The 19,671-nt window shown below is 41.2% G+C and overlaps 1 protein-coding gene across 1 annotated transcript in view; it reads left to right on the top strand.

Moving 5' to 3' along the window:
- Nucleotides 1-19,671, top strand: part of LOC149445552 (transmembrane protein 132D-like) — a 1,204,219-nt gene that overhangs the window by 344,258 nt on the left and 840,290 nt on the right. The gene's annotated exons all lie outside the window — the stretch shown is intronic.

The following is a 19,671-nucleotide window of genomic DNA, read 5'->3' as shown; positions in this document are numbered from 1 at the left end:
GTTGTACAGAAGAACTATTAAAGAAGCTACAAAAAACTGTTAGTACTATTACAGTGTGCATCATACACTGGAGAGGCAACTTAGGCCCCCTTCACCCTGTTGCATGGCAGTAATGCATGGCAAAATGCATGTCTTACGATGTGTAACCGCAGTGCATGTTAACATGCAGTGTGGTACGTTGTAGTGTCCTTTATTTTGAATTGAATCCAAACGCATTGTGACAGTAGAGGAAATACACTCATTTTCTGTTCCAACAATATTTTATTAAGATTAAGGGAATGGTTTACAACATCAGCATGTGAACAATAGTACAGTAGATAAAATAGAGACCAAAATGTAAAGGGTGTAGCATAATTTCAGTAATAGGTCCTATCGTCCAGAGGGAACCAGTAGGAATAATATATAGGTGTAGCGCTATCCCCACAGGAGCCGCTGGATTTGATTGGATCCCCCTAAGCTCTGCATGGCCAGGCAACATGCATTTTCGACATCCTCTCACATAGAGTCAGTAAGAAAGTCCTTAAGCTGGTTTTTAGTTGTTTTTATTGAGGGGTTAACAACTTGGATGGGGTCTAGGGCTATATGGGATGCACAAGGAACTGCAAACTTGAGGACAATAAAGGAAGATGGAAGGGGTGCCAGTCTAAGTGCAGTATGAAGACAACAACATTTATTAGACACAACCATAGGCATCTCACAAGAAATAGACATTCACAAGCTTTTCCATAATTCTACAGATGTCACCCATCTCATCCCGAATGGTGAGGCCTCAGCGTGGTGGGCGCAAAAACTGCAGATGTCCCGGAGTGGCCGTCCACCGCAGTGACCAGCCTAGGGGTGAATGCAACACCTCAGGTCTAAAGAAGAAGCGGAAGCATTGAAATGCGTTACTGCCCCTTTACGTCACAGCGCGTTCCCATTGACATCACATCCGGTTCGGCCCCATATGCGCTCCAAGCTGGTTATTGCAGCAGAGTGCCGCTTCAACACATCCCAGCGTCTGTGTTCCATCATTGGTGTTGCATTCACCCCGAGGCTGGTCACTGAGGCGGACATCTGCTCCAGGACATCTCCTGCTTTTGTGCCCCACCACACTGAGTCTTCTTCACCATTCGGGATAAGACATCTGTAGAATTATGGAAAAGTTTGTGAACATCTATTTCATGTGAGTTACCTATTGTTGAGTCTAATAAATTTGTTGTCTTTATACTGCACTTTATACTGCATAGTCTGGCACCCCTTGCATCTTCCTTTATATACCTACAGAGTTCCTTGCCTCACTCAAAAGGGTGCTGCCGCAGAGGTTGCAGGTTTTTCTTACAGCTTTGAACTTTCACTGGACTTTCATATGGATTGTCACCACCTTACAATGTCTATTGCTTGAGATCCTCCTCATCTAACCTCCTTGGGGTAGGGGAATAGTACCACTAACTAAAATCTAAAGCAGGGTTTCTCAACTAGGGTTCCTGCAGAGGATGCTAGAGGTTCCTTGAGCAATAAACAATTCTAGCTTACACCATTCATCTTTTTAGCTATCTGTAAGGGGGTAAATATTTCAATGACCACAAGTGTAAGGAGCATTATTCCCACTGACCATCACACAAATATATCATGAGTTGTAGATATAGTAATTTGTAGCAGGGGTTCCCTGAGACCAGAAAGTTATTTCAAGAGTTCCTCTGGTCTGAAAAGGTTGAGAAAGGCTGATCTAAAGGTACCGTAGGAGTGAAGGCCCCTTGGCAGAGATACTTGGTACTCATGACTGACAGTCAAGAGGTCAATCCCATCAAGTGGTTTTACTATTCAGTGGGCTCAGTGGTTTGAAAGTGAGTACAACAAGCCCAGATATGTGAGAATTTAGAGCTTTACATTATGAAGATCAATTCTTCCATCTCTTCAATCTTCCGTAGATGCCTGAACCATTCTGATACTGGAATGTAGTGTTTGGCAGAGTTAACCATGTGCATGGCTAACAATTTGTAATAGGACTAGGGAAGAGTAATGTAAGAGAACTTGCGCCAGGAATTAGTTCAAGGAGTAGGTGGAAAAGTGCAAAATTATGTTGTGAACCTGGGACCAGAAAGTTTGGAGTAGTGGACACCTCCGCCAAATATGCAGAAGTGTGCCTGGTTCCTGAGTGCATATACAACATAGGTTAGGCCTTTCGGGGTTGAATTTGTGAAGCAGCATCAGAGTCTGGTATCATAAATACACTTATACTGCAGCTTACTATGTGGGAAAAGGGGTGTTGTCTGATTTTAAAAGTATTGCTGTACATTTGCAGTCATTCATAACAAATGGGCTGCTTTAGTGCAACACATATTACATGTGACATAAAGTATGTTATGCAGTGCAATGTCTGAAAGAAATGTGAATAAGCTCTTTTAGTTATAAACAAATTAGGGTTCTACTATCTATAAAAATTTTCTGTTCAAAAGTTTTAGCTTTCATGAATAATCTTCATAATGTTCATAATATGCTATATGTGAAATGTCAGTTTACACTTGCTTCAAAATGTGGCAATTTGACATGATTTTTTAAAGCACTCTGAATGCCAATGAAAGTATCTGTTACTAAATAAAGCGGTACACTTAAAGTCATGTTCACACATTTTGTTTGCTTTGCTTCACTTCAAAAAATTATAGCCCATGTCGCTTTCTTTGTGCTTCAAAGTGTCTCTAAAGCTTCCATAGAAGTCTATGACAACACTTGCTGTCAGCACCTGCAGCTTTTGAGGAGCTTTTATTCAAAATTAGCTTCTATTTGTTTTGGAGGTATTGCTGGTATGAGATATCTCTGGATGCACTGGGAAACCAACAAGCAAACAGGAAAGATGTCATCAGCAGTCACTTCAGTTCAGGTGTATATGTTCTGAAAGGGTCTGGTGCAGATGTCACATCTAGGGTGCAGCATGGAGCAGCAGGAAAGTGAGTAGGGTCCAGACTGGAGCCGAGCAACCAGCAGACAGCACACATGGTATGCAAAATGGGAACGCTATAGTGGAAGTTGAGTGGGGGGGAACAAGTGGCAGAGGATTAGCAGAGCTGGGGGACTGGAGCAAGAGAGACTAGCAGCATGCAGTCTAGGGAGCAATATAGTGGAAGGTGACAAGAGAGAGAGGAGGATCAGCAGAGCTGGGGTTTACTACTCAGTGGGCAATCAGCAGAGTTGGGGTTACTAAAGAGCGGGGGATCAACAGAGCTGGAGGATACTATTGAGTGGGAGATCTGTAGAGCTGGGGATTACTACTGAATGGGGGATCAGCAGAGCTGGGGGTACTACTGAGCAGGGGATCTTCTGAATGAGGGTACTAATGGGCTGGGCATCTGCTGAACAGGGGTACTAATGAGCTGGGGATACTACTGAGCTGGGATTCTACTAGGCCCCTTTAAAACAATACAAAATCAACACATACAGGGGATTTGTAAAGCTTCAGTAAAGCTTCCAAAAAGCATCACTGAAGCATCAAAAACATATCAAAAAGCGTGTTGCAGCAGTAGGTGCTTTATTGCGTGTTAAAGTGAAGCAAGTGTAAATGAACCCTAAAGGCATACAGTAGTTTACCTTTACCAAAAAACAGCTTCTGCAGGCAAAGGAAAACAGTAGATAAAAACAAATAGTTCAGCTTTGACCAAAGTTGAATATTGCCTCTACTATAAGTGTAGGACATTTACTGTAAGTACCTCCTGAAGCCTGACAAAAAACTCCCAGAGATTTCATCATCATCATTGTTGATAGCGTGTTACTAAGAGACTCCTAGCTCTTACTGTTTACTTCCACCATCAAGGAATAAGCTTTTTGTCTGATTTCAACCCCTCTGCATGCCCTTTTTCTTCCCTGATGCAGTAACTCTGAGCTCACTCACATGACAGTGATGGTGAACAATAAGAGCTAGGAGTTCCTTAACAAAGTCCCAGCAACAAGGCAGGACAGGATGATGCGATCTCTGAGAGTTTTTCATTCAGCCATCAGGAGGCACATAAATGGCCCACACCTATAGCAAGGTTATTATCTGACTTTACCTGCAGTTTCTTTTTATCTACATGCACCCCTCATGTGCATAGGCGGATTTTGGTAAGGATAAACTATATCTTTAAGAACATTTGACCAGGGAAGAAAAAGAACATGGAACCACAGGCAGCATGCTAATCTACAAACATGTAATGAAAATATAAAAGAACACCACATAGACAACACTGCATTTGGATAAATATAGGCCACGGCCTGGTTTATTGGTTTTAACATATCATAACAATAAAACATTTATCACACAGTAAATAATATGAATGTATTAACCACTCAGCCCAGTCACTACGACTTGAGCTGACAAATCATTAATATAAATAATCTTCTTATATGTCCTCTTTGCTTTAAATCAAAGAGACCTACCACATAAACCGGCCGTCGCAAACGTGCGCAACAGAGACTGACGCAGTCCGCCATTTTGTTAAAAGTATCCGTTTTTCTCCCCTTACTCCCTCCCCCTCCCTCTTTGAGAGGAGACATTTGGCCAGTGTGTGTGTGCTGGTTGTGGGTCACTGGAAGGCCAAGGCAGCAGGGAACCCCAGACCCATAAAACATCTCTGAGCTAGGTGCCTAGCTGTCTGGGCGAGCTGTATCATATCACACCTCATATAAGATAAGGCAAGCTTTCCCCGGAGTTCAAAGAACATTCCAAGGAAACACGACCAGATAACCGTGTGGTAAAATCCATTTTTCCCCTATGTCTCATATCTTGGAATATTAGAGACGTACATAAAAACCAGACATATCGTCAGATGGATGATGAGTAGGCGAACAGTTTGATGGGTCACTCGCCTTGTCTCGGACACACAGGAAAGCAGAAAAATAGATCTCACACACCGTTCAGTGTACACTTTCATGATTCATATCTAATCAATCCTCAGACATGTCTGCATAATAATCTACCCGCGTGTGGAATGTCACTTGTGCATAGGAATAGTTATGAGCCCAAATATGAACTAGATGAGATTTTGGCTCTAGTTTAGGTCGACACCCAGACCTCCACGCCTACGCGGGGTATTGGTACGTGGCGTCAGAGCCACCCCCTGCTGGTGACTACAAAACAGGCTGTCAGGCCTAAGAGTAGTAAGTTGAAGACGTCTTCCATTTTAACATCAATACCACCTGGGAAGACCCCTGCCTTTTGCTCTGAAACTTGGATCTGCTAACCCAGGACTTTGGCAAGTACCTTAACCCTTTCACCTCTCTCTGATATCTCTTTGCTGTGCTGTTGGTCTCTGTATGTTTATATATATATCTTAGTGACATCTTTTTCTGTAAATATTTTTATTGCACCCGTTTGACCTTTTAGTAATAAATCTTTCCTTCTGAAAGTGTTGAACTGTTTCTATAGCGCTTTATTGCAATTTACGAATTCCTGCCTCTAAAGAGACGCTGCTGTTTGTTTAACCCTCTGTATAACAGGCCTGTGTTATGACTGTGTTATGCAGACAATTATTTCAATCATTATAATGTTATAGCTGATATTGCCGAGTTTCCTCTTTTCCCTGTATAAAAAGGAGGTGATGGCAGTGTGAAGGGTTAATTGCGTAATTAACCTGACCCAGTAACAATCGTTCAGGCTGCCGGTACATCGATCTGTGGTCCATTAGCTGGAAAATCATTGTGCAAGGTGCAGCTGGGTGTGGCATTGTTACGCACCTCACATCGCGGTTTTAGATTGGCTGTTCCTTCGATCACGAGTTTGGTGAGAAGGTCTGGGGTCTGATGCCACGATCGTGACACCGACCACGACTGGGGTGGGGGTAGGGGAGCTCCTCTCACCGCTGTCTCTCTGGCGACTGGCATGGAACCCTTCTGGCAGCTCCCTTAAATAGGGCACCCCAAGACCTTCTGGAATCTTCTGGGGGGGGTCATCTGACCTAATTAACCAATCATGCTTCAGCTCCCAAGATTCCAGAAGGTTCCCTAACATGTGACCTTCAATAGCCAATAAGATTATCCCCATTAAAATCTATATAAATAGGTTTTTTTGTGCCGCTTTTGTGTCAGTCTCTTTACAAACTCCCTTTCTTGTTTCCAAGTCCCTTTCAAAGCCTCCCCTTCTTTACATCCCCCAGTCCGCTTTACATGAAAGCCCTCTAACTTATATCCCATTTCCCCCTTCCAATCACAGTCTCCCTATAACCCTTCTAATCCTACCTTGCACAGCAGTCAGTGGGTGGGTGACGCGGCTTGTCTGGATGGGGGACGGGACTTCCCAGCTTTTCCTATTGGCGGGCAGGTGATTGCTGGGACCGCCTTATATCCTGGCAGTAAGTCTGCGGCTTGTGAGCTTAGATGTCCCGCCCTCTGGGTGTGCCGCACCTTCTGCCTGCCAAGGATGAAGGCTGAGGTGGCAGCGGGGGAAGGAGGTTTTCAGTTGGGAGAGGACACCCAGGCTGCTGGGTGTCGAAGTCGCTATCCGGATAGGACTGTCATTCGGTCGGGGTTCAGACCACGGTTTGCCATTTAGTGATGCCTGCAATATGATATAACAAATCCAATATCATATAACTTCCTACCATAACCCCTTATGTTTGTTTATGATAAAGGGTTATGGTGTGAGGTTATATGATATTTCCTTTGCTATGTCATATTGGAACCACAATTTTGGGAAACCATTACATCTATGGGTTTAATTCCATGTTAAAGTGACACTAAAGCTTCATTTTTTTCTTTAATTAAAACAATAAACATGTTATACTTACCTGTGCTGTACAATGGTTTTGTACAGAGCAGCCTCGATCCTCCTCTTCTTGGGTTCCCTGACGGCGCTCCTGGCTCCCCTCCTACCGAGTGCCTCCATTGAAAGCTACTTTCCATGGGAGGGCTCGTACGGGCCTGCCCCCTAAGCTTCCCTGTCTGAGTCTATTGACACTGACAGTGGGGCTTGGCCATGCCTCCGCTCCCTCGTCACTGGATTTTATTGACAGGAGTGGGAGCCAATGGGTCGGTGACACAGAAGGTGTTTTTACCTTAATGCATAAGGTATAGAATGCATTAAGGTAAAAAAAAAAACCTTGAGGCTTTAGAACCACTTTAAGGCTATTTTCTCACAGGAAATGTTAGGCAATGTTGCAATAACACTAAGAAAGCCAACAAGTAGAAACTGATATTTAATTCAAACATTATTGGACATTATTTGTGACTTTTGTGGAAATACGGAGAAATTAGCACAGTGAGTTTTTTTCATAAATAGACCTCATATTGTTTGCCCCCTGACTAAAGTCTAAGCACACTTAAGACTGGACAGCATTAAAAAACGGGCAACACAAGTTGATATCTGTAACTATATATTTATACGAGCATATAGCCATTCAATCAAGACAATTGAACAATTCAATTTGAGTCAATCAGTAGCACACTGTGTAATATAACGATAACACAGTAATATAAATTCAATGTCTGGAAAGAAGTAATGAACATTATAGTGAGGTTAAAACCATATATTTATCACAAACTATAAACTAGAACAGGTTATCTATGAAAAACTACAGCAAAAAAAAACCCTCTACCCCTCCACCTATTTATATAAAATTATTATCAAAATAACAATGTGCAAATTGTGATCAGCATACATAATACAAACCGTACATACATAAAACACTATCTATAAAAATTAAAGATGTAAAGTATCCTATTCATAAGTATACTCCACATTAAGCTGTGCACAAATCCCAAGCCATATAATATTCAATAAATCAATCTTTAGAGCTTAACCCAGAAAAAGATAAGCAGTCTGAAATGGAGTGCAATCTGTTGGCTGGTTAATGTCCATGGTGCAAAACACCATATGTTATTCCAAAGAAGAGAGTGCAAGGAACCAAAGGTTTCTAAATGTATAATACAAATGAACAGTATGGGGTTCTGCCAATCCATGAACCTAATCCACCACAGGGGAAACTAGGAGCCGCTTCCCATCCTTGTTAAACAATGGCCTCTCATTTGGTATATTTTCTTACACTTTAAAATGGGATTCAACAAGTAGAAACTGATATTTAATTCAAACATTATTGGACATTATTTGTGACTTTTGTGGAAATATGTAGACATTAGCACAGTGAGATTTTTTCATAAATAGACCTCATAGTGTTTGCCCCCTGACTAAATTCAAATCACACTTAAGACTGGACAGCATTAAAAAATGGGCAACACAAGTTGATATCTGCAGCTATATATTTTTATGAGCATATAGCCATTCAATTGAGACAACTGAACAATTGAATCTGAGGCAATCAGTAGCACACTGTGTAATATAACGATAATATAATATAACGATATACAGTAATATAAATTCAATGTCTGGAAAGAAGTAATGAACATTATAGTGAGGTTAAAACCATATATTGATCCCAAACTATAAACAGATTATCTATGAAAAACGACAGCAAATAGATTTGACCAGACCCTCCTGTCGATATAAGACTCTCCTGGCACAATCCCCTGGAGCCCTTTCTCTGTCTTTACTTTTCTGGCTTCTCCACTTTTCTCTTTTCTTTCTTTCTCTTTCTTTCTTTTGTTTTTGTCAGTTTTCATGTTACATGCACTGATTGTGATACCTGTAGAGAAACGTGCCTGTAATGTTTTATACACCTGTTGGACTTTTTCTCGAGTCCTTGGTGTAGAGATCCAATGTGCGTCCAGTGAGACTCCATGCTCAGCCTTTACTATCTGGTGCAGTGAGTCCTGGGTTCCTTCTGGTGCACGACAATGCCTGGCCTTGTGGTGAGAGTATGCAGGCAGTTCCTGGAGGATGAAGGAATTGATATAATTGAATGGACTCCACACTCACCTGACGTAAATCCAATAGAACACCTCTGGGATATCATGTTTCGGTCCATCCACCACCTCTAGGTTGCACCTCAGACAGTCCAAGAGCTCAGTGATGCCCTGGTCCAGATCTGGGAGGAAATACCCGAGGATACCATTTGTCATGTCATTAGGAGCATGCCAGATGTTGTCAGGCATGCATATAAGCATGTGATGTGTTTTCAAAGTGTTCCTTTAATTTTTTTGAGCAGTGTATATTGCAGTTCATTAATCCTTTAATTCAGTGGCTGCATTTGTTTTAATTTTTATGCTTTTTTAATTTTATTTTTACCTGGTGATCCAGCCAGTAACACATTTCCTGTCTTAGGGTGTCTCCAATCAGGTTGGAGGAGCAAAAGAGACACCTTTGAACAGCATCGTCAATCTGGGGGAGGGAAACATAACAGGTAGCATCCTAGCAACTGGCAGATTAATATTTAGAAGTATATTCCAAACACAAAGGTACCAAACATAGCATATCCTGCCACTCAGGATAGAAGAAATTGCTTTCTATTCTCTTGTAGGTGCTAACATAAGGATGTAAGGTCTCATGAGACTCATATTAAAATGACCTATCCAAATATATACTTCATATTAATGTGCCCAGTTCCAGCTGAAGTTTATTAATTTGTATAAAAAATTACTCATGTGGAATGTACATCTTATGGCATACTCTAACCATAATGGCCTAACAGGTCATTACTGACTGAGTTATTGTTTTACGATTGGGCAGAGGAAAGTGGTTTTCAAGCAGACCCCCTGGAACCAGACTAATTAGTGGTTTATAACCATGGAGCTCATCTAGCTGTGTTTTATTCAGGATAAGAGGGCCTTTTGACCTCTGTTCACTTACAGACTCACATTCCATTCAAAAGGGAGGAGGGAGGACAGGAGAGACAACATGGCTGCGACCTAACAAGATGGCTGTCACGTACAGCATCCATGCCTCTATTGCGAAGAATCATCACACTGTTGGCTACCTCTTTATTAAAACAGAGATTAGTATTTTTTGGCATTTGTCTATCTATTGCATGTATGCTGGGAGTTGTATGAGGATTTTAACCCCTGATGTGATATGATACTCGCATATGAAGATGGAATACTGACTGGGACCTCATTGATGCACTGGTTAGACCTCCTATAATATCAATAGGTCTACAGAGAAGGTGAGCGTTTGGGCTGGCACTTCATGGAGGACTTGCAATGTTTTGGTTTGGGTACACAGAACACATCTTTGATTTGTAAAGTGACACCGATATATATGGCACATTCTTGGATTTTTGGACTGCACTTATTTATAATTTCATGATTTGGACTGAGAATTGCTGTGAGAAAATTTGAGTACTTTTGAATTGATGCATTTTGATTTCAGTAAGTTTATTTATATTATATGATTCACCTAATTAGTTTACAAAAAAGGTAGCACTGCACATTTTATGAGTTAGTATCAAGAACACCAGAGCTTTGACTCTGAAAACAGCCCCATTATTGGCAGTAACATGAGAATTGCTGAAAGTATGTGCTGGCACTTCTAGGTTGTTTCTTTAATTGAAAATTGCTGTTCTCCAGAACTAAACCTTCAAAAATCTAAACACTAGTGGTTACTTAGACTCCTAAAATGGTAGTGGCACTTGATGGGCATAGTGATATAGAAACAGTGTTGTGGCGTAGTGGTTCTCTCTCTAGGAACCAGTTTTGCTAGAACCAGCAGAGGACTTCTTGAGAAGAACTTGAGGCGTGATTAGTGACAATATATTTCATAGTATGGTTTTGGAAAAATATAGGTGTTATTAGGTATACACAAGAATGACAAAACTTTTTAAGGTGTTTGTAGGTTCTAAATTCAAGCAGTGAGTTTAAAGTAGAAAAAAATAAACACTGGTTTATTTTGTTGCATCTCAGTGGAACAGATGATCAAATTATCCTTATAATTATCACGTTTCATCCATGAAACCAAAAGTTTTGAGAATTAGGAGTAATTTAATGAAAATATAGGCACATTTGGATTGGTTTTGGGTATTGCTTTAACTTCTACATCTTTTATTGAGAAGCTTTGGGATGCTAGTGAGAATGCACAGTAGGGATCATTTAAGACTTCTTGAATAAACTACCAAATATGCTAATAAATGCTACCAACAGAGGTTTGCAGTCATTCTCCCTGCAGTAGAAAAACTTTTGGTTTTTCATAAATGACAATTCAATTTCTTTTATTTAAGTTTTTAGAAATGAGCTCTATTTCATTTCTTTTGAAGTGCAGATATTATGACCTCCTGTAACTTTTTCTGAAGTTAACTTTTTTTGTGCAAGTCAGTAAAAGAAATCTATAGCAGTAGAAATATTAAGTGCAGAAGCTGGTGTGCTATGTAGATTTATCTCAATTACAGTTATTGCCTATGTGCTTTATGGCTACAGTATGCAAGTCCTTCAATATCAACCATATTCCGACTACCTTTACATTAAACGTCAGCACAGTCTGACTAACTATGAAAAACTTTATATTTTATATTGCTTCTCTTTCATTTGCCTTTTGTACGTGGTGTCCTGATCTAACCCTCTGAGTTATATTAAAATAGGAGACAGTCTATATTGTTTGGTGAAGAATAATGGAATGCTTTTTTTCTGTAAAACATAATTTATCAGTTGCTGGGAGGGAAAATTGACTGTGGATTTCAGCGTAGAAAACAGTGCCACAGATCCATACCATAATTGTACAATCCAGTTCAAACTTGGAACAACACATAGATGAATAGGACTCGGTTTACTATTGAAGTGTATTTTTGTGGAGATTAAACTACATATACTGTTTTTTCAACATTAGCTGTGAAAGAAAAAGAGGACAGACTATATTTACGAGAAGGCCGTCTTAGAGAAAGATATAGGGCCATGGGGATAGCTGGCAGTCCTGATCTCTAGCTATTAGTAAAATGCCCCTATTGACCATATTGCCCTATAATCATGGACATTTGCTACAGAAAGAAATCACACTTAGTACTTTGAATTGAGACAAGTACACACTATAGAGGGATGTGTTTTGTTCATTTATTCATGTCAGAGGTTTACAGCCACTTTAAAGTAGAAGAAGGGTTAAAATAACCCATGTTTAAAACACAGAATATGAATGGTATTTTTACTGAAATTTCTTGCAAACTGCATGCAGAATGTATAGAGCAATGGGAAAGCAACATTATAAGCATTTATTATTTTAGCTTTGGCTTCTACTTTAACCTTCCCAACGCTTAGACCCAACATTTCATATTACTGATAAGTGCCTGCTGTACCATGTACTTGTATGAAAAAGTATCCTGTTCTCTTTGTATTGTTTCCTTTGTGTAAAGGTAAGGGATTACAATCACTTTAACAATTACTCTGTACATTATCACTTAATCTCTCAACTCTAATTTAATATAACCTAACGTTTAATTTAACGTAACCCTTAAGGGTGCCTATGTCATATTCAACAGGTGACCCCTAAAGAGAACTTTTTAAGACCCAACCAGCACCAACCTTCACCTCTAAAACTTAATCTGCAACACTTTGTGCCCCCCCTCCCCACTTTAAACTTTATTTTTTCAATTGCTCTTTATACTCTAAATGATAAAGTAAACTTGACAGAGGATGTACATTACAGGATTTAATATAATATATAATAATTATAATATTATATAATATGGGATATAATATGTTGAAGGGTGGTTACAATTGTGTATTTGTGAGGATGAACTTACCAAACTGATAGATATCCAGTATATGGATACATTAAAGAGGAACTATAGTAGGCTCAGTCAGTTTTACCTTTTGTATGATTATACATTTTAAACTCATTCTTAAATACCTTTTAAATGCAGTCTTTGTTTCACAAATAGGCATTTAATACTGGGCCCACCCACAATACTATTATTACAAAATAACACTGGTTTTCTAAAAAAGAGAAGACTTTAGTAACAATGTGTGTTGAGAATGTTTCTTTATAACAAAAACCCCTCACAGAGTGAGCAGTTGAGTCACCCCTCTGATTCATTCAGCTGAGTGTGTAGTCTGAACTTCAGGTATGGAGCACTGTAAACAACAGTTGTTTTTAGCAAAACAGTTAAGATTAGCTATATACATTTGTGAAAAGGGACATGAAACATTGGCTGGAATTAGCAAACATTACCTAAAATTGTTGCTTGGGGGCATCCTGAACACATTATGATAGTCTGTGACTGAACATTACAATGATCACCAAATATAAAACCACCCCCTGTGCTTTTTCTGCTCTGAATAAAGAAAAATGTAATAACTGTGTCAGGGTCAGCATTAGCATGTGTTTACGTTAAAAAAGATTTTTGTTATTAAAGTCAGTCCCAGTGTCACTATTGCTTCTGGGCCTTACCACAGGTACAAACAAAGAAAAGAACATATATGTGGTTTCTCCATGAACATCAGGAGTAGTAGAATTTTTATCTTCAGTCTTTTTTGGTAGTAGGTCATGGTAATGACAACAACAGTACAGCCAAGTTTCACTTTTTTTACTATTTGGGTCAGATTTCCTTGGATATTAAAAAAACCCCCACCAAATAAACACCCAATCTGTCCTGAAGAAACGATGGTATAATTTACCCGATACACCTAGTAGTTGCTATGATATGTACAATCTTAATAAGACATACAAAAAATTGGAATCTTGGTTTAAAGGTTTATTTGGCTTTTTTGTCACGAAGGGGTTATTACAAAAAAATAAATAAAATATCTGCAAAACACTACACATTTATTTTAAGGCAATCTAAGTTAGTCCTCATGGAATACGATTTTTTAGCTTCCTATGGACTCTGAAAGAAGTTATCCTTTCTATCCCTCCACCTTAATTTTTGTGGAAGGATCAGGAAAAGATCAAATTTTATGGCAGTAAATAAGACTGTGAGCTTAGTTAGGGGCAGGAAATAGGGTATTCTGTGTACTTTGTAACACATTATGTCTGTCTTGGAAAATGCAAGCATACATGTTCTGTAGCAGTCCTCTAGATAGCTAGAGGGAGCTAGTTGTTAATTTTTAGTTGGAGGAGGCCGAGTAGCAGCCTGGGGGAATAGTCAGCAGGGTCAAATTTGGGTCAGGATTAAGAGGCTCTACACGTCAGTTCACTGATACCTCCCCCTGCTCTAGAATTTTGGAAAAGAATCTAGAAGCAGTGGGCAGGAGTGAGGAGGAACTGGCCTGCACACTTAAAAGACTCTGACCAATCCCCAAGCAGGAGGCTTTTCATGGGGCCAGGGCAGCCTTAAAGTGTGACTGAGCCTGCTCAGCAGCAGGAGAGTTCAGGTGGAAGATGCAAGGAAGACTGAGATGCAGGAGCCTGGGAGGGGGCCAAGTGATAAGGAGCCTACCTACAGGCCAGGACCATGAAGGGAGGACCACCTGTGGAGCCAGGGAATGAGCCAGCCCAGCAGAAGGCCTGAAGGCAGCCACCAACCCATCCAGCTCACAGGCAAGGATTGAGTGAGTGATCCTGCACTCCCCGGGCCTGACGAGGGGAGATGGCATTCTGGTGGGAAACCTGACTAGCTCTACACTCGGGACTGTTAACCTTTTCAAGTGGCATACACTGAATCCCCTTGTCAGGGATTCCTCCAGACAGCTGGGTAAAGAAGATGGTTTATCTGGGGTCTGGGGTGGTACACCAGGAGAGGCTGTTGAGCTCTTCGGTAAGAGAAGTTCCTATCTGGGACTTGTACAGTATATAGTTGCCAAGAAGTTGTCCTCAGTTTACTGTTCCCTGGGCATACCATACACCCCTTACCCCATACAAGTTCAATACCCCTAATAAAACTGAAAAAAAAAGCTCAAGGACCGTTTACTGTCTCTGGAATGCAAGTCTGTGGAAATTACATGTTGCCTGGTTGTGCAGGACTATAGGGGGACCAAAAACTTCATCAGCTCCTAAGGGGGTAGTTTTACAGTTATATAAAAAGTAAGCATTGAGGTGGAATTTTGATTTTCTGAGTGTGGTTGTTCCATTCATATAAGCTTGTATATTGTTCTGCAGGACAGTTAGCCAGCTGATGTCCTGGAATATTTTTTTTATATAGCATCTTCTTGACTTGCTGCATTACTCCACTCTAGGAAGAAGTGGTCCATCACAGTCATAATCAATATAACCAGCTACACCAGAGATGAGTCATTGTAAAAGGCTTCAGTGCTTTCAGAAATAAATGTGTCTGTCAAGTTGTAGTTCTAATGCGTGTACATCTTGTACGAAAGTTTAAATAATGCTCCAGCATGAATATTTGCTTCAAAGACTTTTCAGGCCAGACAGTCATTTTACAATATGTATCCATGACAGATATGTGTAAACAATTGTAAATCATCACGTTTCTAGCTGTATAAATTGAATTTCATGGAGCAGTAAACTACATTCTGGGCATTCTGGCACACATTTTGATAATTGTGTGTACTCTCCTGTCATATTGATAAATAAATAAGTGTTATCTGAGTAGAACATTTCATATACTGTACACTGACATTTACATGTATGTTGGATGAATTGCAGACATCTTTCAAACCTTATGACAGCGGAGCTCTTTTCCTGTAGGAGAAATATTGCTACAGCTGTCCAGTTATATGCAGTGTTCTATAGAATGCTCGCATAAATAAAGCGTGTATATAGTTTCCTTGTGGCAATAAGTAAAATTTAAATGAAAAACAAAAATGTATTATAGTGCAGCTTACAAGTGCTTGTTGTGCAGCTTACCAGATGTGGTGGTTGCATTTCTTTTTTTAGGCTTTTATTACCTTTATTATCAGGTGATCGATCCAGCCAGTAAGTCTTTTATTTAACCACTTGTCCTCCTGAGGATTTACCCCCCTTCCTGACCAGGCCATTGTTTGCATTACGGTGCTACATTACTTTAACTGAAAATTGCGCAGTCATGCAACGCTGCACCCAAATGAAATTGACATCCCTTTTCCCACAAACTTAGCTTTCTTTTGGTGGTATTTGATCGCTTGTGTGTTTTTTATTTTTTGCGCTATAAAAAAAAGACCAACAATTTTGAGGAAAAAAACAATATTTTTGAATTTTGCTATTAAACATGTCCAATAAAAAAATAAAAAAAATCTAATTTCGGTATATATTTAGGCAAAATGTATTCTGCTACATATTTTTGCTAAAAAAAATCCCAATACGTGTAAATTAATACAGTGATCAGTGCTAACAAAAACACTGACACTGTACTGGAAGGGGTTAACATGAGGGCCGATCAAAGGGTTAACTGTGTGTTAGGTGTGTTTTACTATGGGGTGGTGTCTGTGAGCTTCACTGTAAGCACACTGCTTTGGATGGCTATGCTGTGCACAGCCATCCAAAGCAGTGTGCCTGAGCTGACAGGGAGGAGAATTGTTAGTAAACAAAACAGTTCTCCTCCCCATTGGAGATCCTCTGTAATCACCAGGCGCCGGAGAGTAATCACCAGCCGGAACCCGGTGATTGACAGCTGCGGCCGTGAATGGCGATGCAGGTAGGGTGAAAAATACCCGGGAGTGCAAAATCACGTGTATATATAAGTGGGTTTGTGTACCCATGCTGCCCTGTAGCAGTATTCCTGCTATAGGGCAGTCAGGAAGCGGTTAAAGAGGAACTGAATGCAAAAATAAAAAAAATGTGAACAGACAGGCTCTTTATTGCAGGAGAGACATTCAATGTTTCTTCTGCAATAAAATAAACTTGCCTGCCTGTTCGCAGTCCTCAACTGAATATAAATGGAGCTGTGCATGTACAGCTCTGTTTGCATTCCCGGCGCAGTGCCAGTGTGCCGGATGAATGACTTCCACGCAAATATGGGAGTGACATTATCCTGCATCAGCCAATCAAAGTGGCTGAAGAGTGACACCCAGAAGAAGCTGGGCAGAAGATGCCAACACTGGTGATGGGTGTCAAACCTTTGGAGCATAGGTGAGTATTGTAACGATTGTGTGCAATAGGGACATGGAAGCTGTATGTGACAGCCATCTTGTTAAGGTCTCAGCCACTTTGTTTTCATGAGCTGTGACCTTCCTCCCTCCCCTTGCAAACTGTTGAATTTGTAGCTGTAGGTTGTAACAAACGTCAAAAGAGCCTCTTATCGTAACTAAAACACAATAGTCGCCAGTGTCCAGACCTAGTCAGAGCTGTAAACAGCTAATTAGTCTTGGTAGGATGTCTGTTTCCATGAACCATGAAGAACTCTTCCTTCTGACCTATCGTAAAACAATAATAACTCAGTCAAGCCGGTCACACATGACGTGTAAGGCCATTAACCACTTGCCTACCGGGCACTTATACCCCCTTATTTACCAGGCCAATTTTCAGCTTTCAGCGCTGCCGCACTTTGATTGACAATTGCCCGGTCATGCAATATTGTACCCATATGAAATTTTGATCATTTTTTTCTCACAAATAGAGCTTTCTTTTGGTGGTATTTAATCGCCACTGGGCACTTTACTTTTTGCGCTATAAATAAAAAAAGTGCAAAAAATTTGAAAAAAAAAAAAGTTTCTTTGTTTCTATTATAAAATTTTTCAAACAGGTAATTTTTCTCCTTCACTGATGTGCGTTGATGAGGCAGCACTGATGGGCACTGATAGGCGGCACTGATGGGCACTGATAGGCAGCAATAAAGGGCACTGATAGGCAGTACTAATGAGGTGGCACGGATAGACGACACTGATAGACAGCACTGCTGGGCACTGACTGGCAGCACTGATAGGTGACACTGATGATGGGTACTGATAGACGGCACTGACTGGCATCACTGCTGGGCACTGACTGGCGGCACTGACTGGCACAACCGCTGGGCACTGGTGGGTGGCACTGACTGGCAGCACTGCTGGGCTGCACTGGTGGGTGGCACTGGTGGGCAGCACTGGTGGGTGGGCACAGGTGGGTGGCACTGGTGGGCACAGGTGGGTGGGCACAGGTGGGTGGCACTGCTGGGCACAGGTAGGTGGCACTTCTGGGCACAGGTGTGTGACACTGCAGAGTGGCACAGATGGGTGCACTGCTGGGCACAGGTGGGTGGTCTGCTGGGCACAGGTGGGCGGAGCTAGTGGGCGCACTGCTGGGCACAGGTGGGCGGAACTTGCGGGTGGCACTGCTGGGCACCGATCATCAGGGCACTGATCATCAGTGCCCTGATGATCGGTGCCGATCCCCGCTCTGACAACTGCCGGTTCTCGGCAGTACTTTCCTCACGATCTGACAGCGTGAGGAAAGTGCAGCCGAGAACCGGCACTTGCATTTACCTCTGATCAGTGTGTCATTAGACACCGCTGATCACGTGGTAAAAGGCCGCTGTGATTGGCCTTTTACCACATCACGTGATCAGCTGTGTCCGTAGGACACAGCGATCACGGAGATCGCCAGGTGCGCGCCCCCTGGGGCGCGCAGGAGAGCGCGTTCTGGGAGGACGTCATATGACGTCCATCCAGAACTGGCCTGCCGCAGTGCAGCAGTCATTCGGCTATCTGCGGTCGGCAACTAGTTAAAGCTCTAGGAATGCATAGCATGCCATAAAATGTCTATTCCACACCTTAACAATTCCACATACAATTCATAAAATCCAACAGGGACAGGACACATTAATATTAGGTATATATTTGAAAGGGGAATATCATACCAAATAAATCAAGACATACATGACTACACTAGCACATACAAAAGGAGAGAAAGCAAGTCACTTGCCTCATGGGTGACAAAGGCATGCTGTGTATTGTATCCCTTGGTTCGAAATATAATTCTGAATAATATTCTGTCAGTTTCTAGAATAACACCTGCACGTATTGGAAGTTATTAATATTAGTATGAAAATGTAGTTGGTCAGTTGTTCTCCGGCAATACCCCTTTGATATCACAGAAAAAGGAATGATAGGAATGGTAAGGAAGCTCTCGTTTAACATCACCCAAGGAACATCTTAATGGACTTGAGAGCCACAGCAATGTTTTTGCTTGGAAAATTGGACTCTGTTAAAACCAAGGACTTTGCAAGTATTCTCAGTTTTTACCTACTTTTATTTCTCTGTTTCATTATTGTTCTCTTCATGTCTTTGTAACATCCTTTTCTGTAAATATTTTATTTTGCACCATTTGACCTTTTCATTAATAAACCCTGTTTTGAAAAGTGTTAAAACTACCTCTAAGTCTTTTAATGCATACTAAAGCATCCCTGTCTCTTCTCTTGAAGAGTGCTACTGATAATAATCCTCTGAATATACCTGACTTCGGTGACAGTGTGTGTTGCAGACATTTATGCTAAAATCTTAGTGTTATTGCTAAGATTGTGAGTATCCTCCTTCTCGGTAAAAAGGTGGTGGTGGCAGTTTAAAGAGTTAACTGCATAATTAACCTAACCCAGTGACAATCGCTCTCAGGCTGCTGGCACGTAGATTGTGGCCCCGCAAGCTGGAGAATCTATGTGCAGGGTGCAGCCAAGAATGGCATTGCTACGCAAGTGACAGCACGATGTGAGATCAGCTGGTCCTTTGTCATGAGCTGGCAAGAAGGGCAGTCTGTAGCTGAGCTGCAAGGGAATGAGTATCTTTTTTGGTTGGTACCCATTCCCACTTAGGCAAGTATGACATCATCCCTCCATGCCTGCAGCCTCCTGAGACATGTGACACATCCCAGTAGGCTACAGGACTAGTCTTTCCAAGAGATCACATGCATGTGCAGTGGACAGCTAACTGTGATTCATCAGAGAATCACAGATGGCTCCCAAATCTAAGAAGGCTGGAGCCACAGTGATGAGAAGTATCAGCTGAAGGATGAAATCCATGGATTGGTAAGTACCTCATTTTTAAAAGTCAGAAACAATAGTCTGTAGCTCCTGA

This window comes from Staurois parvus, unplaced genomic scaffold, assembly GCF_062004578.1.
Source record: "Staurois parvus isolate SC_StPar_1 unplaced genomic scaffold, SC_StPar_1.0 ptg000719l, whole genome shotgun sequence".
NCBI classification, from domain to species: Eukaryota; Metazoa; Chordata; class Amphibia; order Anura; family Ranidae; genus Staurois; species Staurois parvus.
Note: the sequence above shows the minus strand (reverse complement) of the source record. Positions and strands in the feature narration are given on the sequence as shown.